At 36.4% G+C, this 22860-nt stretch overlaps 1 non-coding gene across 1 annotated transcript; it reads right to left on the bottom strand.

The window, feature by feature from the left end:
* Window positions 1-19873: 19873 nt before the first annotated feature.
* Window positions 19874-19977, bottom strand: LOC121231517 (small nucleolar RNA R71). Its single transcript, XR_005929575.1, has one exon. It is a non-coding gene; the product is annotated as a small nucleolar RNA R71 (small nucleolar RNA).
* Window positions 19978-22860: the final 2883 nt, after the last annotated feature.

The raw sequence follows: 22860 nt of genomic DNA, 5'->3' as shown, positions 1-22860 counted from the left end.
ATCACTTCTCCCTTCTCATCTCCTCATTTTTCTCCCTCATAACCCTTTGATCCGTTCCTTAATTTTCTCTTCTGAACACTCCCCTTGGAGTCCAACTTCACGCCACTTCCATCCTTCTAAAAGGTCAAAATTAAACTTCTAAAAACACTAAGCTAGGATTTGAACCTTGGACCTCCTTGCTAGCTATTAACGCCACCTCCCTACACTCTAAGTGGAGTCTCCTAGCCACTCTTCTACTAGGCTCTCTACTGTTATTTTCCCCTATCTTTATTTAAAAGCCCAACTACTTGCCAACCCTGATTCTTTTAATAACTAACTTATAATTTCTTCTACCCCTTAATTTGAACTCAAACCTTGACCAAGACCTACCTTTGCGTAATTAGCACTTAACCAAAATTATTAAGCACAAAAAGAAAAATTCAAGATTTCGATATTTTTGGGTCGTTACAACTCTACCCTCTAAAAGAAATTTTATCCTCAAAATTTCCAACTACTAACACAGACTACCACACCACACTTTTGTTGCGCACTCTAATTCCAACTTAGGTAAATAGCATAGTATGGGTAAATACATACCATTATTCACCTCTGGAGCGTCTCCATCCTCTTGACGACGTGCTGCATAGACCAAAGCTGGCTGCCTTGCTTCAGCATGATCAGCACCTCTGCCTGGTGTTCCATGACCCAAACCGTTTCCACCCTAGCCTGATCACGGCCTCTCAACGGTAGCTGACCACCCATCGGTGGCTGTACACCACCTCGGTCCATGACTGGCTCCTAAGCTAACATTCTAGGGCAATTCTTGATCCTATGCTCCATAGATCCACAAGCTAGACAAGCTCCCGTCCTCTTCCAACACTCGGCTACAAGACCTTTCCCACAATCAGCACAAAATGGCACCCTGGATTAACAGCACGGGGCCCTGCTCTATCTGGCCCATTAACTTTGGCCCTAGCCCTAGGCATCTGTCCTACACCAAGAGTCTCAGCCTCCCTCTTATTCCTACCCCTTTATTTCTCCCGATTTAAGCGCTTAGTGTGCTTTACCTCCTCCGTTATCTTTGCCTTCTCCACCAACTCCGAGAAAACTCACTCCTTTTGTGGAGCTATCACTACCCTGAGGCTATCTCTAAGTCCATCCTCAAACCCCACGCAATGTTCATACTTCGTTGCCACCATTACTCTCGTATACCTACTAAGGCATAAAAACTCCGCCTCATACTCCGCCATCGATTTGTTCCCTTGGGTCAAATTCAGGAACTCCTTCCTTCTAGCATCCACATAGCTTGTACCCACATACTTCCCTTTGAATACAGATTTGAAAAACTCCCAAGTCACTTGCTTCAGTTAGGTGCCCTCTTTCACAGTCAACCACCACTGATAGGCTTCTTCCTAAGCAATGACACTACTCCTTTCAACTTTTGCTCAAGTGAGCAGTGCAGGTCCTCCATTATCCTTTCAGTGGCCTCCAAACAATATTCCACCACATTAGGAGCCACGCCAGCCACGCCCTTAAAGATCTCAGCCCCGTTCGAACGAAGTCGTTCCGGAATGGACCCCCGATTTCCAGTGCCATTGTTGGGCCCAGCGACCCTTTCCAAAATCCTTAGCATTGCCTGTAACAATGCATCATCCCCCGTGACCCGATCGTACTATCCATTATTAGCCACGAGTGAGGCCAGAGCCTCTTCTACTCCAACATTGGGCATATGGCCCGATGCCGACAATTTAGCCCTCAAACTTCCGCGGCCTCTCGCACCTCTTGTAGCACTCATCGTCGATTCACGTATTTTCTAGATCAAAAATTTTATGAATTTTTAATTAGTTTAATAATTACACCGATGTTTTATGAAAATATTTAAAGAAAAGATTGTTTACAAATATCCTCTACAGTTCCTAGATCCTACGGGCTTTAGTTTCTGTGATATCCTGAATTACGGCCTAATCAGAATAATGGTTTCAGGACCACAAATCTAGATATAAATAATTATTTTATGATTATTTTGAGGCCTATGATATAATTGCATGATTGTGTGGAATTTCGTGAAGAAATTCTATGCATAAAGTGCTTAATTTGAAATTAGAGACTAAATTAAATAAGTTACAAAATTTGCATTCTAGAAGTTTCTAGTATGGAATTGCTTTGAAATATTAATTAGGAGGTCTTAAATAGCAATTTGACCAATTTTTAAGTTTATGGACAAAAATTGGACATTGATGGAATTTTTCAAAGTTTAATAAGGAAGGGCATTTTGGTCATTTTGATGTTAAATGAAATAAAATGGGAAAACTAACAAAAATATGATCATCTTCTCCATAAGTCGCTGCTGAATATTGCTCTCCACCATGGCTAGGGTTTCAACACTTTTAAGCCTTGATTGCAAGTGATTTATATGCCCATTTTTAATGTTCTTTACATTTTTGAAATCCACGTAGCTCAGTTTACCTATTTCTACCAATATTTTGAGCTTGGGTTTATATTTAAAATTTTACCCGTGAATGATATGCATGAATTTTGATGTTTTATGGTAGAATATGAAGCTTGAGATTGTGTTAAACAACTTTTGCTAAGTGATTTTACGTAAAAACGACTAAAATGACAAAATCGGTAAAAATACCTAATGTTCATAAATACATGTTAGAGTGACAATTGGATATTGCTATAGAAGGGAAAAATGATCAGCATGTCATAAAACATAAGAAAATAGGGTGAAGTTTAATTTACGAGATTTGGGGCAAAAGTGTAAATATGTGAAAGTTTAGGGGCAAAATTGTAATTTTTAAAAAATATGATTTCAGGTTGATTTGAATAATATGAGTCCTAATTAGGCTATATTTGAAATGATAGAGCAAGAAAAATCAAAATTCGGGCTAAAATCGGCAAAATACCAAGTTATGGACAAAATGGTAAAAATGACCATTTTCGCATACGAGGTAAGTTCATATGTAAATATTGTAATATAACCATTATTTTAAATCACTTAATTCTATTTATACGATATTATGATTGTTATCATGCAATTCTATGCTTTGTTGTCATTGTTGGACAACATGCAAAAATTTTATGAATTATGTGAAAAACGGGAAAGACTACCGAAGTATCGTCATTGGTATTCCAAGGATAGTGGTAAAGGAGTATGAATGAGGAAAGTTCCATTGAACCTTAGGAATAGATTCGGATATTTGGGCATTCGAACTCGTTGAGTTGAGTCCGAGTTCACTTATGGATGCGAACGTCCGAACTCGTTGAGTTGAGTCCGAGTTCGTGAGATGTAACTAGGCATCCGAACTCGTTGAGTTGAGTCCGAGTTCACTTATGGATGCGAACGTCCGAACTCGTTGAGTTGAGTTCGAGTTCATGAGATGTAACTAGGAATCAGAGCTCGTTGAGTTGAGTCCGAGTTCAATTATGGATGCGAACGCCCGAGCTCATTGAGTTGAGTCCGAGTTCGCTTATGGGCAGGTTACATGGTAGCTTGGCTACATATGTGGCACTTATGTGAAAACTTTCCAAGTATCCGAGTTATATTCCGATGTGTTCAACGGGTAAAATTCTAGTGAAATGGAAGAATACTCAAGATGCAAGTGACGTATTGGTAAGTGTTGTGGAATGGGCACTTTGGATGAATGATGAATAGAAATGTGATATATGTTTTGGTGATATTATGCTAATGTTGGTTGGTATAATTGCTTTGTTAAGTTATTTGTTATTTGCATGTGAACTTACTAAGAATTTATGATTACTCCTTCCTTTCCATTCCTATTGTTTTGACAAGCTGGTTTGGAGATCAGGATGATCGGAGGCACACTGACACTATCAACGGGCCATCTATGGTGGCTTGCATATTTTGGGAATATGGCATGTATAGCATTATAATCCTTTTGTGTATATAATCTTATGATATAGCTCTTGGATGGCATGGAAATGTTTTAGAATGATTAGCTATTGGAGTGGCTAATCGAGATTATATTTGATAACACGTATGCTTTATGTGCTAACTAATCTATTGAAATCCATAAAATGGTGAAATTGGCTATAAAACAGAATCACACAGCAGTAGTGACGTGAATTTGAAAAATCACTAAAAATATTAGAAATAGAATTAGATGATGAATAAAATATGGAATTTAAGCTCAATGAATCTATTTTGATGTAGAAGAAACAAAATAGGTAACAGAGTTGTATTTTATGAGATATTTTCGTTTTGGTGAAACAGGGGCGGAGCAATTTCTGGATTCCCTATTTTTACTTTAGAAATTCACCATAATTTGTGTAAAAATAATTAGGACTCACAATTTTTATTTATGGATACCTTATTGAGTCTATTTTTATGTTAAACAAACGGCATAGTCATTGGATTTATTTACAGAAAGAAATTTGATTCGTAGTGCACAGGGGTCAGAGTAGCCGAACCCTGAAATAGGGGAGACTTTAACTAATAAACTGTACTAATTGGCTTGACCAAAGATTCTATAAAAACATTAGTAGATATATATATGAGTCTAGTTTTAGGAAAAATTTATGGATCTTAATTTCAAGTTTCGGATCTCAAGATATGAATTTTTAAGCAACTGTGACGCAGTTAGCCAGCTTGTCTGGAAATTTTAAAAATAAATTGTTTGAGCTATTTAATTAATGAATTAAGTCCGTTAACACCTCGTGCTCGACTTCAGCGACGGTCTCAGGTACGGGGGCATTACATTTGGTGGTATCAGAGCTATGGTTTAGTCGGTTCTCAGACTAACCTAGCATGTGTAAGAGTGTAGCTATACATGCCACGGATCCATGATAGTGTGATGCGTCCCGACGCGTATGAGCACCGTCTTGTTTAGATAGAGGTATTCTCCAACCGAGCTGCACTGGCCATGTTCAATGTGATGCGAAGGTGTTTGAATAAAATTACAATATGATGAGTCTCGATTCAGAAAAGTATGAATAAAAGTTTATGATATATATATAAGTGATAACACATGAGATGAAAGTTCATGTTGTGATAAATATCCATACTTGCTTAATGCTCATATGATGTAGTGCATTTGCCTTACTTGATAAGATGAACGGGATAAATAGAAATTCGTAGAGGTATGAGTAAAAGTTCCTAATATCATGATATGAATAAAAATGTCATTGTCTTGATTGAACGTTGAATGTTGATGAATGTCAATGATATTTTTATGAGATAAATGATTATAATGAAATGAATTTATCTATGTTAAATTGTTTGGACTGAATTATATGATTGTAATGATATGTATATGATGATGCACGAAATGAAAGTTGCGATTGTGATGCAAATATCTATGTTTGTTTAACCCTTATATGATGTCATGAGTATGATTTGTTTGAGTAGATGAATGGATAAGTCAAGTTATCCAGAAAACTTAGGATGCATGCACAAGTATACTTGTCTAAATGGATAACTAGAAAAATTGTGTAAACCAACATGAATGATGCATTGCCTGAATAAATGATATGATTTTGATGATGTTGTTATGATGATAGAAATTGTGTCATATGTATATATATGAGAAAGTCAAGTCAAAGGCCCTACAACTCCTTCCCCTTACCGAAGTGGTGTTTAGAATGGAATTTCATGAGATTTATACTGAATAAGTTTCTAGTTGAGAAACCAAAGAGTTCAGTGCTAGAATAATTATAAATATGATTAGAGATTGAAGAATGAGTTGGTAAGTAAAGTTAAAGCTAGAAAAGTATCAGATTGGCATAAGGATTATTGGAGTTATGCACTGTTCCAGTTAGAGAAGAAATTTATTTTGATAAATCGAATTACTAAGGTACAAGGTCGAGAAAAGTGCAAATCAAAATTTATTCAGAACTAGTCTTTAGGGAAAAGTAATATGAAATTTGTGATGGTAGAAATAGTTGGGGAAATGATATCTGAAATGTGTAATATCTGAGTGTGACAGTTACGGCTGGACAGATTTTAGCAGTTTCTTCTAAGATGTTCTATGTGTTTATCCGTTCCCAGAAATATTTCTATGGTTGTTGATCTTTTGAAGAAATTCTTGTTATACTATTACTTCGGGCATTCTATTATATTCTGCCTGATAAAAATTGATGAGAGAATATGTATGATACTATGATTCTGTTTCTTCTACTTGATGCTCCATTTGATATGTATATATGGGAAGATACATTGTTCTTGTTGCATTTGCTTCCAGTGAGATTAAATGATGTTTTCTACTGGATTTCTTTTCTCTGAGGAATTATCGGAATCTTCTATATTTTCCTATGAGTTTGGTTTTCGATTTTTCGGCATAGTATCGTATCTTGGGTTTCTTTATTCTGGATTTCTTTATTCTGGGTTTCTCTATCTTGGATTTCTTTATTTGGTTTTCTTGTTACCTTTATTCCGTAATTTGTCAATTATGACTCATGTTCAACGTGCGTTCTTTAGCTTGTGATAATCATGTCAAGTATGACTATACTTCTGATTTGATTTGGGTAATGTGGTGATTTCAGCATTGGGATTTTTCTAATTTTCGTGTAAGGATTTGACAACAGTAAAGGCATAAGTGATAAAAGTGTGAGTTTCAATCGGTATGGTGGATTACTTCTCTCACGTAAGTCAATTATAATTAATGACTTCAATTGAGATATTTTGGTTACTTGAGCTAATGCAATTGAGACGGTTTTGATTAACGTAAGAAACGAATAGTAAAGGGCTGCATGATGAATTGTTTAGTAACTAGAAGAAAGGAATACTTGAAATGTCATTCAACTATGTTTAGATCAGCTCGGGTGTTTAATCTGTGTGAATTATTTATTTGAAAGATTTCATATGAAAATTATGTCAGGATCATTTTTTTTAAGTCTGATAATAGAATTTCATTTCTTTACGAGGAAAAGGAAAATAGTCTGAACGAGAAGTGTATATCTCTTAGAAAATTTTGATATGAGTTGAAGCTATTAAGAATGATAAAGTTTTCATCTTACGAAAGCTGAAAAGTTTATTACATGTTAGCAAGGTTTGGACAGATAAGAATATTGCTAACCAAAGCATCTGAACTGGACTAGTCTGCATTGAGTAAAGATTTCCTAATTTTTAGTAATGCAGTGTTGTATGAATGGTGATGTGTTTCATGAAAATAAGGTAATGTGATAGTTTGGAGCATTTGATGGCACAGAAAATTTGAGTTGTTGATGGGGTCAAAGCCGAGTATCAGGATCTACCAGAATTATCTTTGCCAGTATTGATATTAGGATGAGAATGAAAAGGATTATTTTCGAGGCTATATCAGAATTATTTCCGTAGCGGAAAGAGGAAAATGTGATAGTGAATAGTAAACTAAAAGAGTACAGTGAGGATCGACTTCTGATGTTGAATTTCAGATTGGAGTTGATTCATGGTATTTTTATTTCGAGGCTTATACAGAAAGAATTGTATGAAGCTCACAGTGAAAATTTGCCTATTCATTCAGAGAGTAATGACGTGTACTATAATTTGATTCAGATGTTATTGGATTGTGATTTATTGATGATGAAAATTTGTATGATTATTTTGGAAGAGTGCAGGTCCCTTTGATTGTTGGATTTCTTGGAATTCTAGTCTCCATTAATCAAATTGAGATCTAGGTTTTATATCAAGATGACAAGGGAAACTGAGAAGGGTTTAAAATTTAAGAACAATTGAGAGATGAGTCCATAAGCTTTTAGAATATATGAGAAATTAAAGAGATATATTGGAGCCACTGCATGAGTGAAAGTTCTTCAGCAGCGAATATGAAATGGAGGAATCTAAGTGAAGACCACTTTTCCGGTAAGATTTTCGGGGACGAAAATCCCTAAAGGGGGGAGAGTTGTGATATCCCGAATTACAGCCTAATCGAAATAGTGGTTTCGAGACCACAAATCGGAGATATAAATAATTATTTTATGATTATTTTGAAGCCTATGATATGATTGCATGATTGTGTGGAAATTTCGTGAAGAAATTCTATGCATAAAGTGCTTAATTTGAAATTAGGGACTAAATTGAATAAGTTACAAAATTTGCATTCTAGAAGTTTCTAGTATGAAATTGCTTTGAAATATTAATTAGGAGGTCTTAAATAGAAATTTGACCAATTTCTAAGTTTATGGAGAAAAATTGGACATGGATGGAATTTTTGAAAGTTTAATAAGGAAGGGCATTTTGGTCATTTTGATATTAAATGAAATAAAATGGGAAAAATAATAAAAAAATGATCATCTTCTCCATAAGTTGCTGCTGAATATTGCTCTCCACCATGGCTAGGGTTTCAACACTTTTAAGCCTTGATTGTAAGTGATTTTTATGCCCGTTTTTAATGTTCTTTACATTTTTGAAATCCTCGTAGCTCGGTTTACCTATTTCTACCAATATTTTGAGCTAGGGTTTATATTTAAAAATTTACCTATGAATGATATGCATGAATTTTGATGTTTTATGGTTGAATATGAAGCTTGAGATTGTGTTAAACAACTTTTGCTAAGTGATTTTACGTAAAAACAACTAAAATGACATAATCGGTAAAAATGCCTAATGTTCATAAATACATGTTAGAGTGAGAATTGGATATTGCTATAGAAGGGAAAAATGATCAGCATGTCATAAAACATAAGAAAATAGGGTGAAGTTTAATTTACAAAATTTGAGGAAAAAGTGCAAATATGTGAAAGTTTAGGGGCAAAATTGAATTTTTCAAAAATATGATTTCATGTTGATTTGAATAATATGAGTCCTAATTAGGCTATATTTGAAATCATAGAGCAAGGAAAATTGAAATTTGGGCTAAAAGCGATAAAATACCAAGTTGTGGACAAAATGGTAAAAATGACCATTTTCGCATACGAGGTAAGTTCATATGTAAATATTGTAATATAACCATTATTTTAAATCATTTAATGCTATTTATAATATGTTATGATTGTTATCATGCAATTCTATGCTTTGTGGTCATTGTTGGACAACATGCAAAAATTTTATGAATTATGGGAAAAATGTGAAAGACTACCGAAGTATCGTAATTGGTATTCCAAGGAGAATGGTAAAGGAGTATGAACGAGGAAAGTTTCGTTGAACCTTAGGAATAGATTCGGATATTTGGGCATCCGAACTCGTTGAGTTGAGTCCGAGATCACTTATGGATGCGAATGTCCGAACTCGTTGAGTTGAGTCCGAGTTCGTGAGATGTAACTAGGCATCCGAGCTTGTTGAGTTGAGTCCGAGCTCACTTATGGATTCGAACGCCCGAGCTCGTTGAGTTGAGTCCGAGTTTGCTTATGGGCGGGTTACATGGTAGCTTGGCTACATATGTGGCACTTATGTGAAAACTTTCCAAGTATCCGAGTTATATTCCGATGTGTTCAACGGGTAAAATTCTAGTGAAATGGAAGAATACTCAAGATGCAAGTGACGTATTGGTAAGTGTTGTGGAATGGGCACTTTGGGTAGGTATGTACTTAACCCTCGGGTTGAGACTTGATACGACAACAATAATGTAGTAAGACGATGAATGATGAATAGAAATGTGATATATGTTTTGGTGATATTATGCTAATGTTGGTTGGTATAATTGCTTTGTTAAGTTATTTGTTATTTGCATGTGAACTTACTAAGCATTTATGCTTACTCCTTCCCTTCCCGGTTTGGAGATCAGGACGATCGGAGGCACGCTCACACTATCAATGGACCATCTCGGTATGGTGGCTTGCATATTTTGGGAATATGGCATGTATAGCATTATAATCCTTTTGTGTATATAATCTTATGATATAGCTCATGGATGGCATGGAAATGTTTGAGAATTATTAGCTATTGGAGTGGCTAATCGAGATTATATTTGATAACATGTTGCTTTATGTGCTAGCTAATCTATGGAAATCCATAAAATGGTGAAATTGGCTGTAAAACAGAATCACACAGAGCAGTGATGTGAATTTGAAAAATCACTAAAAATAGTAGAAATAGAATTATATGATGAATAAAATATTGAATTTAAGCTTAATGAATCTATTTTCATTTGGAAGAAACAAAATAGGTAAAAGAGTTGTATTTTATGAGATATTTACGTTTTGGTAAAACAAGGGCAGAGCAATTTCTAGATTCCCTTTTCTAAATTTAGAAATTAACCATAATTTGTGAAAAAATAATTAGGACTCAAAATTTATATGTATGGATTCCTTATTGAGTATATTTTTAAGTGAAACAAACGTCATAGTCATTGGATTTATGTACAGAAAGAAATTTTATTCGTAGTGCACAGGGGTCAGAATAGCCGAACCCTGAAACAGGGGAGAATTGAAAACTAATAAACTGTACTAATTGCCCCGACCAAAAATTCTATAAAAAAATTAGTAGATAGATATATGAGTCTAGTTTTAGGAAAAATTTACAGATCTTAATTTCAAGTTTTGGAACTCGAGATATGAATTTTTAAGCTATGTGACGCAGTTAGCCAGCTTGTCTGGAAATTTTAAAAATAAATTGTTTGAGCTATTTAATTAATGAATTAAGTCCGTTAACACCTCGTGCTCGACTCCAGCGACGGTCTCAGGTACGGGGGTGTTACAGTTTCATTCTAACTATCATCTAAAGTAGCCCTCTAACCATCTACTGTAGAACAATTTAAACAAACTTAAAAATAAAAGTACTTACTTAGTTCGATGTCGAAGACTCTGTGTGCCGTTCAGCAAGACTTCCCTTTTTCCAAAACATTGTGATTCAATTTTTTTTAAAACACAAAAAGAAATCAAGTAATAAGGCCCACTTTGCAGCCCGAGTTAACACCCTAAACCCGGCCCGGATATTATGGCCGAATTCGACGTGTCACATTGAAGTGTTTTAGCAAAAATCGTGTTTTCATTGAAAACCCTTCTTTAAAAAAACCCTAAATAACTAAAAAAAACCTTTCAATTACGAAAGCCTTATTTAAATCATTTGATTTTTTTAAACAAACTTAGTTACGGAAACCTAGAAAACATACTGTAATTTAAGAAATCCATGTTCAACTTCTCGTAATTATAATGAAAATAATAATAATAATTCAATTAGTAATAACATAATGAAAACCTTATTACAATCTGGTCTGAACACACTTAAAAAGAAATAAACACTTAAATGCTTAAAAAAAACCAAGTCTGAATTATCTTGCTAGCCGGCCACCCAGAGTTCCTCCAAATATCGAACCTTTGACTGAGCATCACCTGAAAATAAAATAAAAGAGGGGGTGAGTTTTCGCAAACTTAGTGTGTACAACCCTCGATGGAAAACAAGCATTCAAAGAGAAATCATCAAACATGCAATGCAATCCCATCCAAATTATCCATCCGCTACAAACCAGCTCCGTCCCCCGTCACACCATGTGAGGATATAGATATCGACCTACCCAGTCCACACACCAATGGTAGCCCGGTTGCGGAACTACCTTAATTTACATATTTGGCTTTAAAAGCCGTCGGTGGATCCACAATTGTCAGGCAACCATACGACCCTCATATACTTCCTCCGTTCCATAGTTCCCACCCCATATGCAACCTAAGCAGAACATCATATGTATGCATGTCACATCCATAAAACTTACATTCAACACCTAGGGGTATTTTGGTCATTTTCGCCCTTAGAGACATTTCGATAATTTTCCCTTAATTATGGTTTTCACTTAACTTGGCCCTTGAACAAGTCCCGCGAGCTAAGATGAATGAATACTATGCACTAGGTAGGATTAGAGAGAAGAGGAGGTAGGTCATTAAGACCGCTTAAGTACCAAGCTCTCCCTATATCCAATCTTAGACATGCATATACCCGTTGCCACCCCTTACACCTATGACTTGTTCACGGTTGCAATATATTAATTAAGTCTTATGTAGTTATCATATACTAGGCCCAAAACCCCTTAAAAAGCCCAAAACAAATTCACATACCTGTATCTAGCCCATTAAGCCCATTCATATTCATATGGCCCATTAGGCCCAAATCACCTGTATATGGCCCATTAAGCCCAAATCACATTTATATGGCCCGTTAGGCCCAGTCATATTCATATTCATGGTCACATAAAAATTCCTATCACATAGCATCAATATTCAGTTTTTGCCTATTATGGGCCCAATAGCCCATCGGGCCAATTTAGCCCATTCTGGCCCGTATGGCCAAATCACAACCCAAGTCCATGGAATCGCCATTGGGTCTCAGGAAACCTATCGGTCTCCCCCTTACGAGTGTTCACGCACTTGCAAGACTACCATAGCCAAACTTTCAGTTTTAGGCATTTCGGTATTTCGGCTTTTGCCGATTCATAGTGTGTGTGTAGTGTATGTACACACCTGGTAGGCAAGCGTGCTGCGATTTCCTTAGCCTAAACCTACAATCGATATCACTTAAAGATTAATCTCATATACTTATCAAATACTTTACCAAAAAGCCAAAATCTCACTTTAACCTTACCTTACGCGATAAGTATAATAGCCCCTTCGCTAACCACGATTAACTCTTAGATCTGCACCAATCGTAACTATTAAAACCAGAATAATAGGTGACTCGTATCCAACACAAGCCCGCTTACCTTACTATGGCTATTCGGTCAACCTTAATCAATGGATGAGGAATACTTACCAAAGCTACAACACCTAAGGAGCAATTCAGCAAGGAGCTAAGATCCGAGATTTGATACTAATTCCCTACCACTATTGTTTAGAAAGAGTGAGGGACAATATTTGATACTTAGCAAAGAAACAGATGGGGAACAACACTTACACTAGATTTGATCGAAGTAGAAGGAGTAGTGATTGCACCAATGACTTTTAGAAATAGTGTGTTTTGACTGTCTGTTGTGGGTCTGAGTATGCTGGTGGGCCTTTAAAAGCCCCAAGAGTAAATTTAATTCGAGGAAATTCTTGAATTTTTAATTTTGGGAGAGAGGGTTCTGGCGATATGGGCTTTTAAAATTGAGGTGGTAAAATAGGACACAAAAAAATCTGTGGTAAAGTGGCATGTGGCGCCACCTAGATGTTTGGGGAGTGACGAGTGGATGTTTCAAGGAAGCCAAAGTTCAAGTCACAAGGTAAGCGTCTTGCTACTTTTATTTTTTTGTGTGCATGTGCCAGGCATGTGATAGAACTTAAGTGGAAATTCAGTTAGGGCTTTAGGAAGGTTGGGCCGTGGGTTTGAATGGCCATTACGGCAAGCTTTATTTTCTTTTTGTTTTGCTGAATAAGGGTTAGCCACCTAGAGCCTTCCCTTTCATTCTATTCTCTTGTCAGTATCTCAAAAAGCCGAAAAACGCAAAGTTAGATCTCCTGAGTGCCGAATTCTTCCTTCTCTTCTCCTCTCTTCTTCTATTTTCTATTCTCCTTTCTTTTCTTCTCTAGCCGAAACATTCCTACCATTCTACTCATCTCCTCTTTCATTCTTTTCTTAACCTCTATAGCCGATTGCCATAAAAGCTGAAATCCCAAAAGTTGTTTCTTGTGCCGATTTCATCTAGCCAAAATCCTCCTATTTTCTTCATCTCTTTTGGTCGATTTTCACATCCTCTAAACCTCAACCCCTGTCAGCAATACCACTGTAAAAACCACCATACCAAATCATTTTCCTCTTTACAGTTCCAAAAGCCGAAAACACCATATTTTTTAGCGACATATAGCCGAATATTTAGATCTCTAAGATTCGATTTCTGCAAGTGTTTAAGGGCTGGATCTATATCAGATCTGAGTAGAAACTAAAGTGGAATCATTTTGGTTGAAAGAACCTATGGTAAGTATTCAGATCTATTCTTTATTTCGGGTTTTAAAAAAGCCGAAATCCCTAAAGGCATAGGGAGGCTGTCGAATGGAGCTTAAGGCTCTAAGGGTTGTAACAATTGATTTTTTTTGGTGTTAGTGTGATCTAGAGGCTGCTGATCGAAAGCTTGGACAAGTGGAACAACTAGATCGAGATCTAGTCACTAGTTTTGGCAAAGGTAGGATCTCAAGGGCCATATGTATTGATGGCGGATTATGGTAAGTAAGTTTATGATGTTTGCCATTATACTTTGGATCTGATATGTCTAGTGATCGATTGTAGGATATCATGGGAGATTTCGGTAGCAGTTGTCACAAATCAGGTCTGTAAACGACACCCACTAGTAGACTAGATAAACTTACAGTCGCAACCGGTGCTAACACTGTAAGTGTAGGGATGGCGTGGGTGATTTATTCCCCACAGGAAGTGTAGGGATGGACGGAGGCAAGTGCAGGGTTGGCTGGGGTTATCATGCATTAATCATATGAGGTTGTTTTGTTATGGGCCAACTGTATTGAAATGGGCCCAACTGTGGTAATATGGGCAAGGCCCAACATATCTCGACTTGTAATAGGGCTACGGCCCAGATTGATACTGATATGGGCTAGGCCTAGTATACTTTGATACTTTAAGGGGCTATGGCCCAGATTGTTACTGATATGGGCTAAGGCCCAGTTAACTCTGATTTCTGAATAGGGCTTAGGCCTAAGAAGCTTGAACTGATTTAGGCTCTAGTTGGGTTTATTTTACTCACTGAGTTTTCCGAACTCACCCCCTTTTTCCCATCTTTCCAGGTGAGCCTTAGATCAGTGGACTTGGAGCTAGAAGGATTCAGAGTGGCCATGTGGACTGTTTAAAATAAGTGTTTATACCTTCAGTTTTATTTTAGATTATTTCTTTTATGTTTTTGGGTTTTAATTTGTAATAAGGCCGCTTTAATTATTTTTAATTACTTTAGTATGATTATTAGCTTAGGCATGATATGGATTTAAAGGTTTTGAAATTGAATAGCTCTAGGGCGCGTTTTAAAAAGGTTACTTGATTTCAAAATATCGCTATAAAAAAGCAAGGCTTCCACAACGAAAACGTTTTCAAAATTAATAACCTTTCCAAATGGTTTTAAACGAATTGGTTTTCCCTGAACAATCACTCAGTTAAAGTGTGGAAATGGTTGTGTGCATGTCTAGGATTGGATCCGTGAAGAGCTGGGTACTGAAGCAGTCTAATTGACTCACCTCCTCTTTTCTAGCATTCTACCCGGTACACAGCTTGCATTCACTTTAATCTTTAACGATGATATTCTTTAAATACTAAGAAAGAGTTTAGATAAATCATGACTTTTCTAGTAACGTTTCAATGTGACACGCCGGATTCAGTCGTAACGTCTGGGTTGGGTTTGGGGTGTTACATTTAGTGGTATCAGAGCCTGATTGCAACAACTCAGCTATGGATCAGGGTCTGAAAAGCTTTTCAAAAAATTTTTGCTAAACTTAGGGTATTTTGAAAATGGTTTTGGAAAATTCTTTTCAAAGATATTTTACAAGGTATACATGTTTCAAGGATTTAATCCTAAAATGGTTTAAGTTTTTTTGGGTTTCTGAAATTTGATAACCGAAGAAGTGGCACACTGAATCCCTGGCACCAAGTTTGTAAGTATTTTTATTCTGTACTGTACTGAAATATTGTTATACTACTATAGATAGCACTGATACCCTTCTATGATTCTGTAGTTAGGGTATTACTGAAACTGTAGAAACTGATATAGTAGGGAAAACTGAAAACTTTAGAAGACTGAGACTGTAGCTAGGATATGATACTATGAAAACAAGAACTTTGAAATACTCTTTATGCATAGGACATCTGTATAAATACTAAAATTTTTGAATCGAGATCTTGGTAATTATTGTTATGCATGCTGATAATGTAGAGTGTTGATATGGATTCTGAGGGTAAGCAGAGTCTGCCAACTTTGGGTAGCGGTAACTCGGAGCTTGGGACTGAGGCACTGGCCGAGTTAGCAAGGAAAGTGGTAGAAGAGGTATTGGAGACCAAGGTTAAGGAAATTAGGGAAACGCTTCAAGTGGGGTGTTTGGAGTGTAAGAAGAGGAAGGATTCTAGTTCTCGGAAGACTGAGCCTCGTTCTGTGAAACATGTTAAGACACGACCAAATTTTCTAACCTGCAAGAACTGCAACGGGCGTCATCCGGGTGAATGCCATAGGAAGACAGGAGCATACTTTAGATGTGGGTCCAAGGAGCATCGAGCTCAAGATTGCCAAGCTTATTCTATTTAAGTGTGTGTTACGAGTTGTATGTGTGTTTGATAAATGTTTCTTTACTTAGGTAATTAGATGTTCTGGGTCCTACAAAGAATTATTTTTAATCAGAGTGCGCAGCAGAAGCATAGTTGTTTGAATTGAGTAATACGGTTAGTTGGTAGTTTCAAATTTAGAAGACGAAATTTCTTTAAGGAGTGTAGAGTTGTAACGCCCCAATTTTTGGGATTTTAGAGATTTCTATAATTTCCAATGACTTTTAGAAATACTATATTTTGACTGTCTGTTGTGGGTCTGAGTATGCTGGTGGCCTTTAAAAGCCCCAAGAGTAAATTTAATTCGAGGCAATTCCTGAATTTTTAATTTTGGGAGAGAGGGTTCTAGCGATATGGGCTTTTAAAATTGAGGTGGTAAAATAGGACAAAAAAAAGATCTGTGGTAAAGTGGCATGTGGCACCACCTAGTGTTTGGGGAGTGACATGTGGATGTTTAGGGGGAGCCAGAGTTCAAGTCACAAGGTAAGCGTCTTGTTACTTTTATTTTTTTTTGTGCATGTGCCAGGCATGTGATAGAGCTTAAATGGAAATTCGATTAGGGCTTTAGGAAGGTTGGGCTGTGGGTTTGAATGGCTATTAGGGCAAGCTTTATTTTCTTTTTGTTTTGCCGAATTAGGGTTAGCCACCTAGAGCCTTCCCTTTCATTCTATTCTCTTCTCAGTATCTCAAAAAGCCGAAAAACGCAAAGTTAGATCTCTTGAGTGCTGAATTCTTCCTTCTCTTCTTCTATTTTCTTTTCTCCTTCCTTTTCATCTCTAGCTGAAATATTCCTACCATTCTACTCATCTCCTCTTTCATTCCCATTCTTTTCTAAACCTCTATAGCCATTGCTATAAAAAGCCGAAATCCTAAAAGTTGTTTCTTGTGCCGATTTCTTCTAGCCAAAATCCTCTTATTTTCTTCATTTCTTTTGGTCAATTTTCACATCCTCTAAACCTCAACCCCTGTCGGCAATACCACTGCAAAAACCACTATACCAAATCATTTTCCTCTTCACAGTTCCAAAAGCCGAAAACACCATAGTTTTTAGGGACATATAGCCGAATCTTTAGATCTCTAAGATCCAATTTCTGCAAGTGTTTAAGGGCTGGATATGTATCAGATCTGAGTAGAAACTAAAGTGGAATCTTTTTGGTTGAAAGAACCTGTGGTAAGTATTCAGATTTATTATTTATTTCGAGTTTTAGAAAAGCCAAAATCCCTAAAGGCATAGGGAGGCTGTCGAATGGAGCTTAAGGCTCTAAGGGTTGTAACAATTGATTTTTTTGGTGTTAGTGTCATCTAGAGGCTGCTGATCGAAGGCTTGGACAAGTGGAACGACTAGATCAAGATCTAGTCACTAGTTTTGGTAAAGGTAGGATCTAAAGGGCCATATGTATTGATGGTCGATTATGGTAAGTAAGTTTATGATGTTTTCCATTATACTTTGGATCTGATATGTCTAGTGACTGATTTTAGGATATCGTGGGAGATTTCGGTAGCAGTTGTCGCAAATTAGGTGTATAAATGATACCCACTAGTAGACTAGATCGACAAAAGCTGAAAAGCTGAAATGCCAAAAAGCCAGCATTTCGAGAACTTGCGAGCGTGCGAGCGCTCGTGGGATTGTTTGTATTGATAATTTTGGTAACTTCAATGGTAAGATGTAGAGTGCGCAATTTCATGCACTTCAGTATATTTGGGCTTAATGGGCCAAAATTGGGTTAAATGGGCCAACAGGCCCAATTCGGTAAAAATGTTCGGTGAGTGTTTCTGTTAATATGTTAATAACTGTAATGAGCATGAAACCCTAAAAAGACTGATAAAATTACAGAAATACCTTTGTAAGGTAGAATTACTGTAATACCCCTAAAGAGGTAAGTTTACGATTATGCCCCTCGAGGGTAAAAAACTGTTCTTACCCTATAATTTGACTGTCTTTCTGAAGCATGCCTTGTTAATTATATATTCTCTGCATACATGTCATACTACATGGGGTTGGGTTTTGTTATGGAGGAAGAACTCGTTCTGGTGGCTGTGCCACATATTTTGATATAAGCAGCTTTGCTTCGGATTATAGTTAGTGCCGCAACCGGTGCTAACACTATAAGTGTAGGGATGGCATTGGTGATTTATTCCCCATAGGAAGTGTAGGGATGGACGAATGCAAGTGCAGGGTTGGATGGGGTTATCATGCGTTAATCATATGAGACTGTTTGTTATGGGCCAACTGTATTGAAATGGGCCCAACTGTGTTAATATGGGCAAGACCCAACATATCTCGACTTGTAATAGGGCTATGGCCCAGATTGATATTGATATGGGCTAGGGCCACTATACTTTGATACTGTAAGGGGCTATGGCCCAGATTGTTATTGATATGGGCTAAGGCCCAGCTAACTCTGATTTTTGAATAGGGCTTAGGCCCAGGAAGCTTGAACTGATTTAGGCTCTAGTTGGGTTTATTTTACACACTGAGTTTTCCAAACTCACCCCCTTTTTCCCATCTTTCCAGGTGAGCCTTAGATCGGTGGACTTGGAGCTGGATGGATTCAGAGTGGCCATATGGACTGTTTAAAATAAGTGTTTATACCTTCAGTTTTGTTTTAGATTATTTTCTTTATGTTTTCGGGTATTAATTTGTAATAAGGCTGCTTTAATTATTTTTAATTGCTTTTGTATGATTATTAGCTTAGGCATGATATGGATTTAAAGGTTTTGAAATTGGATAGCTCTAGGGCGTGTTTTGAAAAGGTTACTTGATTTCAAAATATCGCGATAACAAAGCAAGGCTTCCGCAACGAAAAGGTTTTCAAAATTAATAACCTTTCCAAATGGTTTTAAACGAATTGGTTTTACCTGAACAATCACTCAGTTAAAGTGTGGCGATGGTTGTGTGCATGTCTAGGATTGGATCCGTGAAGAGCTGGGTACTTAAGTAGTCTAATTGACTCACCTCCTCTTTTCTGGCATCCTACCCGGTGCACAGCTTCCATTCACTTTAATCTTTAACGAATATATTCTTTAAACACTAAGAAAGACTTTAGATAAAACATGACTTTTCTAGTAATGCTTCAATGTGACACGCCGGATTCGGTTGTAACGTCTGGGCTGGGTTTGGGGTGTTACAACTTTAGCTATTTTACTTTTATTGCAATTCAATTTTTTATTTTTTATTATCTTTTATAATTCTTCATTTATTTTCCTCTAACAGGTTTTTCTAGTTTATGACCAGATGAAACCCGTCAGGACCACTACTTTTTGACGGTGAGATCGATTGCACAGTTCGCAAAAACCAAAGAGAAATAAGGTGAAGCCTAAGATACACAGAGGACGAGCAAGAGGACGATACTTCAACCACAACCGAGGAGATGGCTGAAAACCAAGAAAATTCACTACATTCTGCGATTGCTGCTAATTAGAATCCTGCTCCGTGCACTATGTATGATTATGCTAAACCTTCCTTAACAAGAACTAGATTGAGCATAGTTAGACCTGTTGTAGCTACAAATACTTTTGAACTGAAACCTAACACGATTCAAATGATACAGTAATTTGTTCTGTTTGATGGTTTGCAGGACGAAGATCCCAATGCTCACTTGGCAAACTTTTGGGAACTATGTGATACATTTAATATTAATGGTGTTTCTAATGACGCCATTCGCCTTCAGTTATTCCCTTTTTCATTGAGAAACAAAGCAAAATAGTGGTTGAATTTGTTACCACGATGGTTAATCACTACTTGGGAACAAATGACCGAAAAGTTTTTATTAAAATATTTTCCGCCAGTTAAAACGGCTAAATTACATAATGATCTCTTCTTTTGTGCAGATGGGTTTAGAAACACTCTATGATGCATGGGAGAGATACAAGGACCTCTTGAGAAGATGCCCTCACCATGGGTTACCACTCTGGCTACAGGTTCAAACCTTTCATAATGGCCTGAATCCTTCGACTCGACAAATGCTTGACGTAGCCGCTGGCAGAACCATCAATAATAAAACACCTGAAGATGCCTATGAATTTATAGAAGAGATGTCTCTGAATAATTATCAGTGGCAAGTCATAAGGACAAAGCCAATAAAAACAGCCAGCATTTATAACGTCGATTCGATCACTATGCTATTTAACCAAGTAGAACTCTTAAATAAAAATATTGACAGTTTTGTGGTTCTACTCAAGTTCATCCTGTGATGAGGTGAGATTCGAATGGAGGAGGAGCATGCACAGAATATCAACCCTTCAACCCTAGCATCAAGGATGAACAAGTCCAATATATGGGTAACAATAACTCTAGACCCCAAAATAACCCGTATAGTAACACTTATAATGCAGGTTGGAGGAACCATCCCAATTTCTCGTGTGGTGGTCAAGGAAATCAAAGGCCACAACACCCTCTGGGTTTTCAACAACCATCTCACCAACAAGAGAAAACGCCGAACCTTGAGGAGATACTAACAAAATTCATCTCAGTGTCGAAACTCAATTTTAGAATACCGAGACAGCACCTAAAAATCAATAAGCATCAATCCAAGGGCTCGAAACTCAGATAGGTCAGCTCGTTAAATTGATATACGAACGACCCCAAGGTAGCCTGCTGAGTAACACTGGATCTAACCTAAGGGAGCAAATCAATGTAATTACCATTCAAGATGAGGAAGGGTTAGTTGCACCTGAACCAGAACAGAGGCAAGAAACTATGGTAAGTAAAGATAAAGGTGAGGTGGTCCACAACGACCAGAAACTGGTAAGTAAAGAGTAAAAACCCCGTGTGTGACACCCCTAACTTGACCCTAGTCGGAAAGTGGTTTCGGGACCACAAAATTGAGTTACAAAAAAATAATTAATTGTTATATTCTATGCTTATTATTTGTGAATAAGTATGTGTGAAAATTTCATGCTTTAATTTTGTCATTTGGATGTGAAATTAGCTAAAAAGGACATATTTGAGAAACTTTAAAAATATGATAGGCAAATGTCCAAGTGATTAAAATGTTAAACTACTAAAGTTGTGGACTTGCATGTCAAATGGCCCACTTTTAATATTAGTGGACGGTAATGATGTTATGATTTTGGCATTATGTGTATATTATATTTAGTAAGTAATATTTAATAGTTTATATTATAAAACACATAAATTTTATTAAAGAGGACTTAGTTGTAAATTTTTAAAAGGGTGGTAGATAGATTTTAAAGTGACCAAACCTTAAGGTTTATTATTGTGGAGGATTTGCATGCTTATTTGACCATTTTCTATCCATGTTCACGGTAGTGGGGTTGTTATGATGCATTATGTGTTTTAAATTAATAAATTATATATTTATAATATGTTATAATTAAAATTTGATAAAATAAAAGTGAATATGGTGATAAAAACAAGGTGAGCTTCATAGCCTTCATTTGAGCCGGAACTAAAGAAAACAAATAGGAGAAGAAGCTTTGGATATTCGGTCTACAGAAGGGCTAAAATTCAAGGTGAATACTTGTTAAATTGATATTAAATTTGATGTTTTGAGTTCCTAGCTTGATGTTACCTTAAACCCATGGATTTATTCTTTTGAATTGGTTATGTGGCATGTTCGGTATTGGATAGGAAATGTCAATTTTGATAGCTGAAAATGGAATTGGAATAAGGAGTGTTTGATAGACTTAGAAGATGAAATTGTAAGTGATTATGAGCTTATAATCTTAATTAGGGAAAATTTATGTTTAATATGACTTAATTGTTGAGGATATCATTCGGCCATGGAAATTGAGCATGGAAAAATCTGGTGTGGGATATATGAAGCTGAAAATTTAGTTTGAAGTGTGGTAATTGTGTTAAAGATGAACATTAAACCTTTATGTTTTATGGTCTTGTAAGTTAGGTGTAAAACCAATGGCCTTTTTATGCTTGGCATGGAATTAGTGGTTAAATGAGTTATGAACCTATTATAAATTGAAATTTTGATGGTTTTATGGAGAAGGGGACATTCGGAAATAGAGGTTAAATTATAATAACCTCACCTTAGTGAATTGAAGTAAAATTTGACTCTTTATAGGATTAAATTACCTATGACCGAATGTGATGAAATTGTCAAGAAATAAATTTGATTAAATGAGATTCAGTTAATGGTGGGTTATAGAATAATTGAATGCTAATTTGATTAACTCTCTAATGGTCAAATGTGTTAAACCTTAAAGCATAATTAGTTTAACCAAGGGAGAACAGGATCGTGTTATTTTGTTTCATATGAGCTTGAAATTTTTATGCAAGAACTCGTTAAATTAAATGGTAATGCCGAATGTGAATTATGTATATTTGTAACCTTGTGTATTCGGCCATATGAATAATGTTCGTATACAAGGATAAAACTTAGTTGGAGAACTTGTATATTTGTAGGAAGGCATGTTTGAACGTGTATTGATAATTGATTTTGAAGGTTCGGCTTTATGCCTTGATAGTTGGTTTTGAAGTATATGATGTCTTGGTATAAATATATGTGCATTCGGTTACTTTCATAACATGCATTTAAAGTGTCCTTTGGATGCACTTGAGGGTATATGAGTTAATTTTCTTTATGGAAAATTTGGATAAGAAGCTAACTAATAATATGCTAAGGTAGTCATGTGGATAATGGGCTTTGTGAATATTATTAAAGGTGTAATTAGTTATATGCATAGGTCATCGGTAAAATTGACCACATAACTAGTATATGTATATAAGGCGACATGGTGATACCTAGGTAAATGGTTTTAATGAAATACCGAATGTGTGCAGATGTATCGAGGTGTTCCCTTATGTATGA

Source organism: Gossypium hirsutum, chromosome A06 (assembly GCF_007990345.1).
Source record: "Gossypium hirsutum isolate 1008001.06 chromosome A06, Gossypium_hirsutum_v2.1, whole genome shotgun sequence".
Taxonomy (NCBI): domain Eukaryota; kingdom Viridiplantae; phylum Streptophyta; class Magnoliopsida; order Malvales; family Malvaceae; genus Gossypium; species Gossypium hirsutum.
The sequence above is the reverse complement of the archived record's forward strand: the minus strand, read 5'-3'. Positions and strand labels throughout refer to the sequence as shown.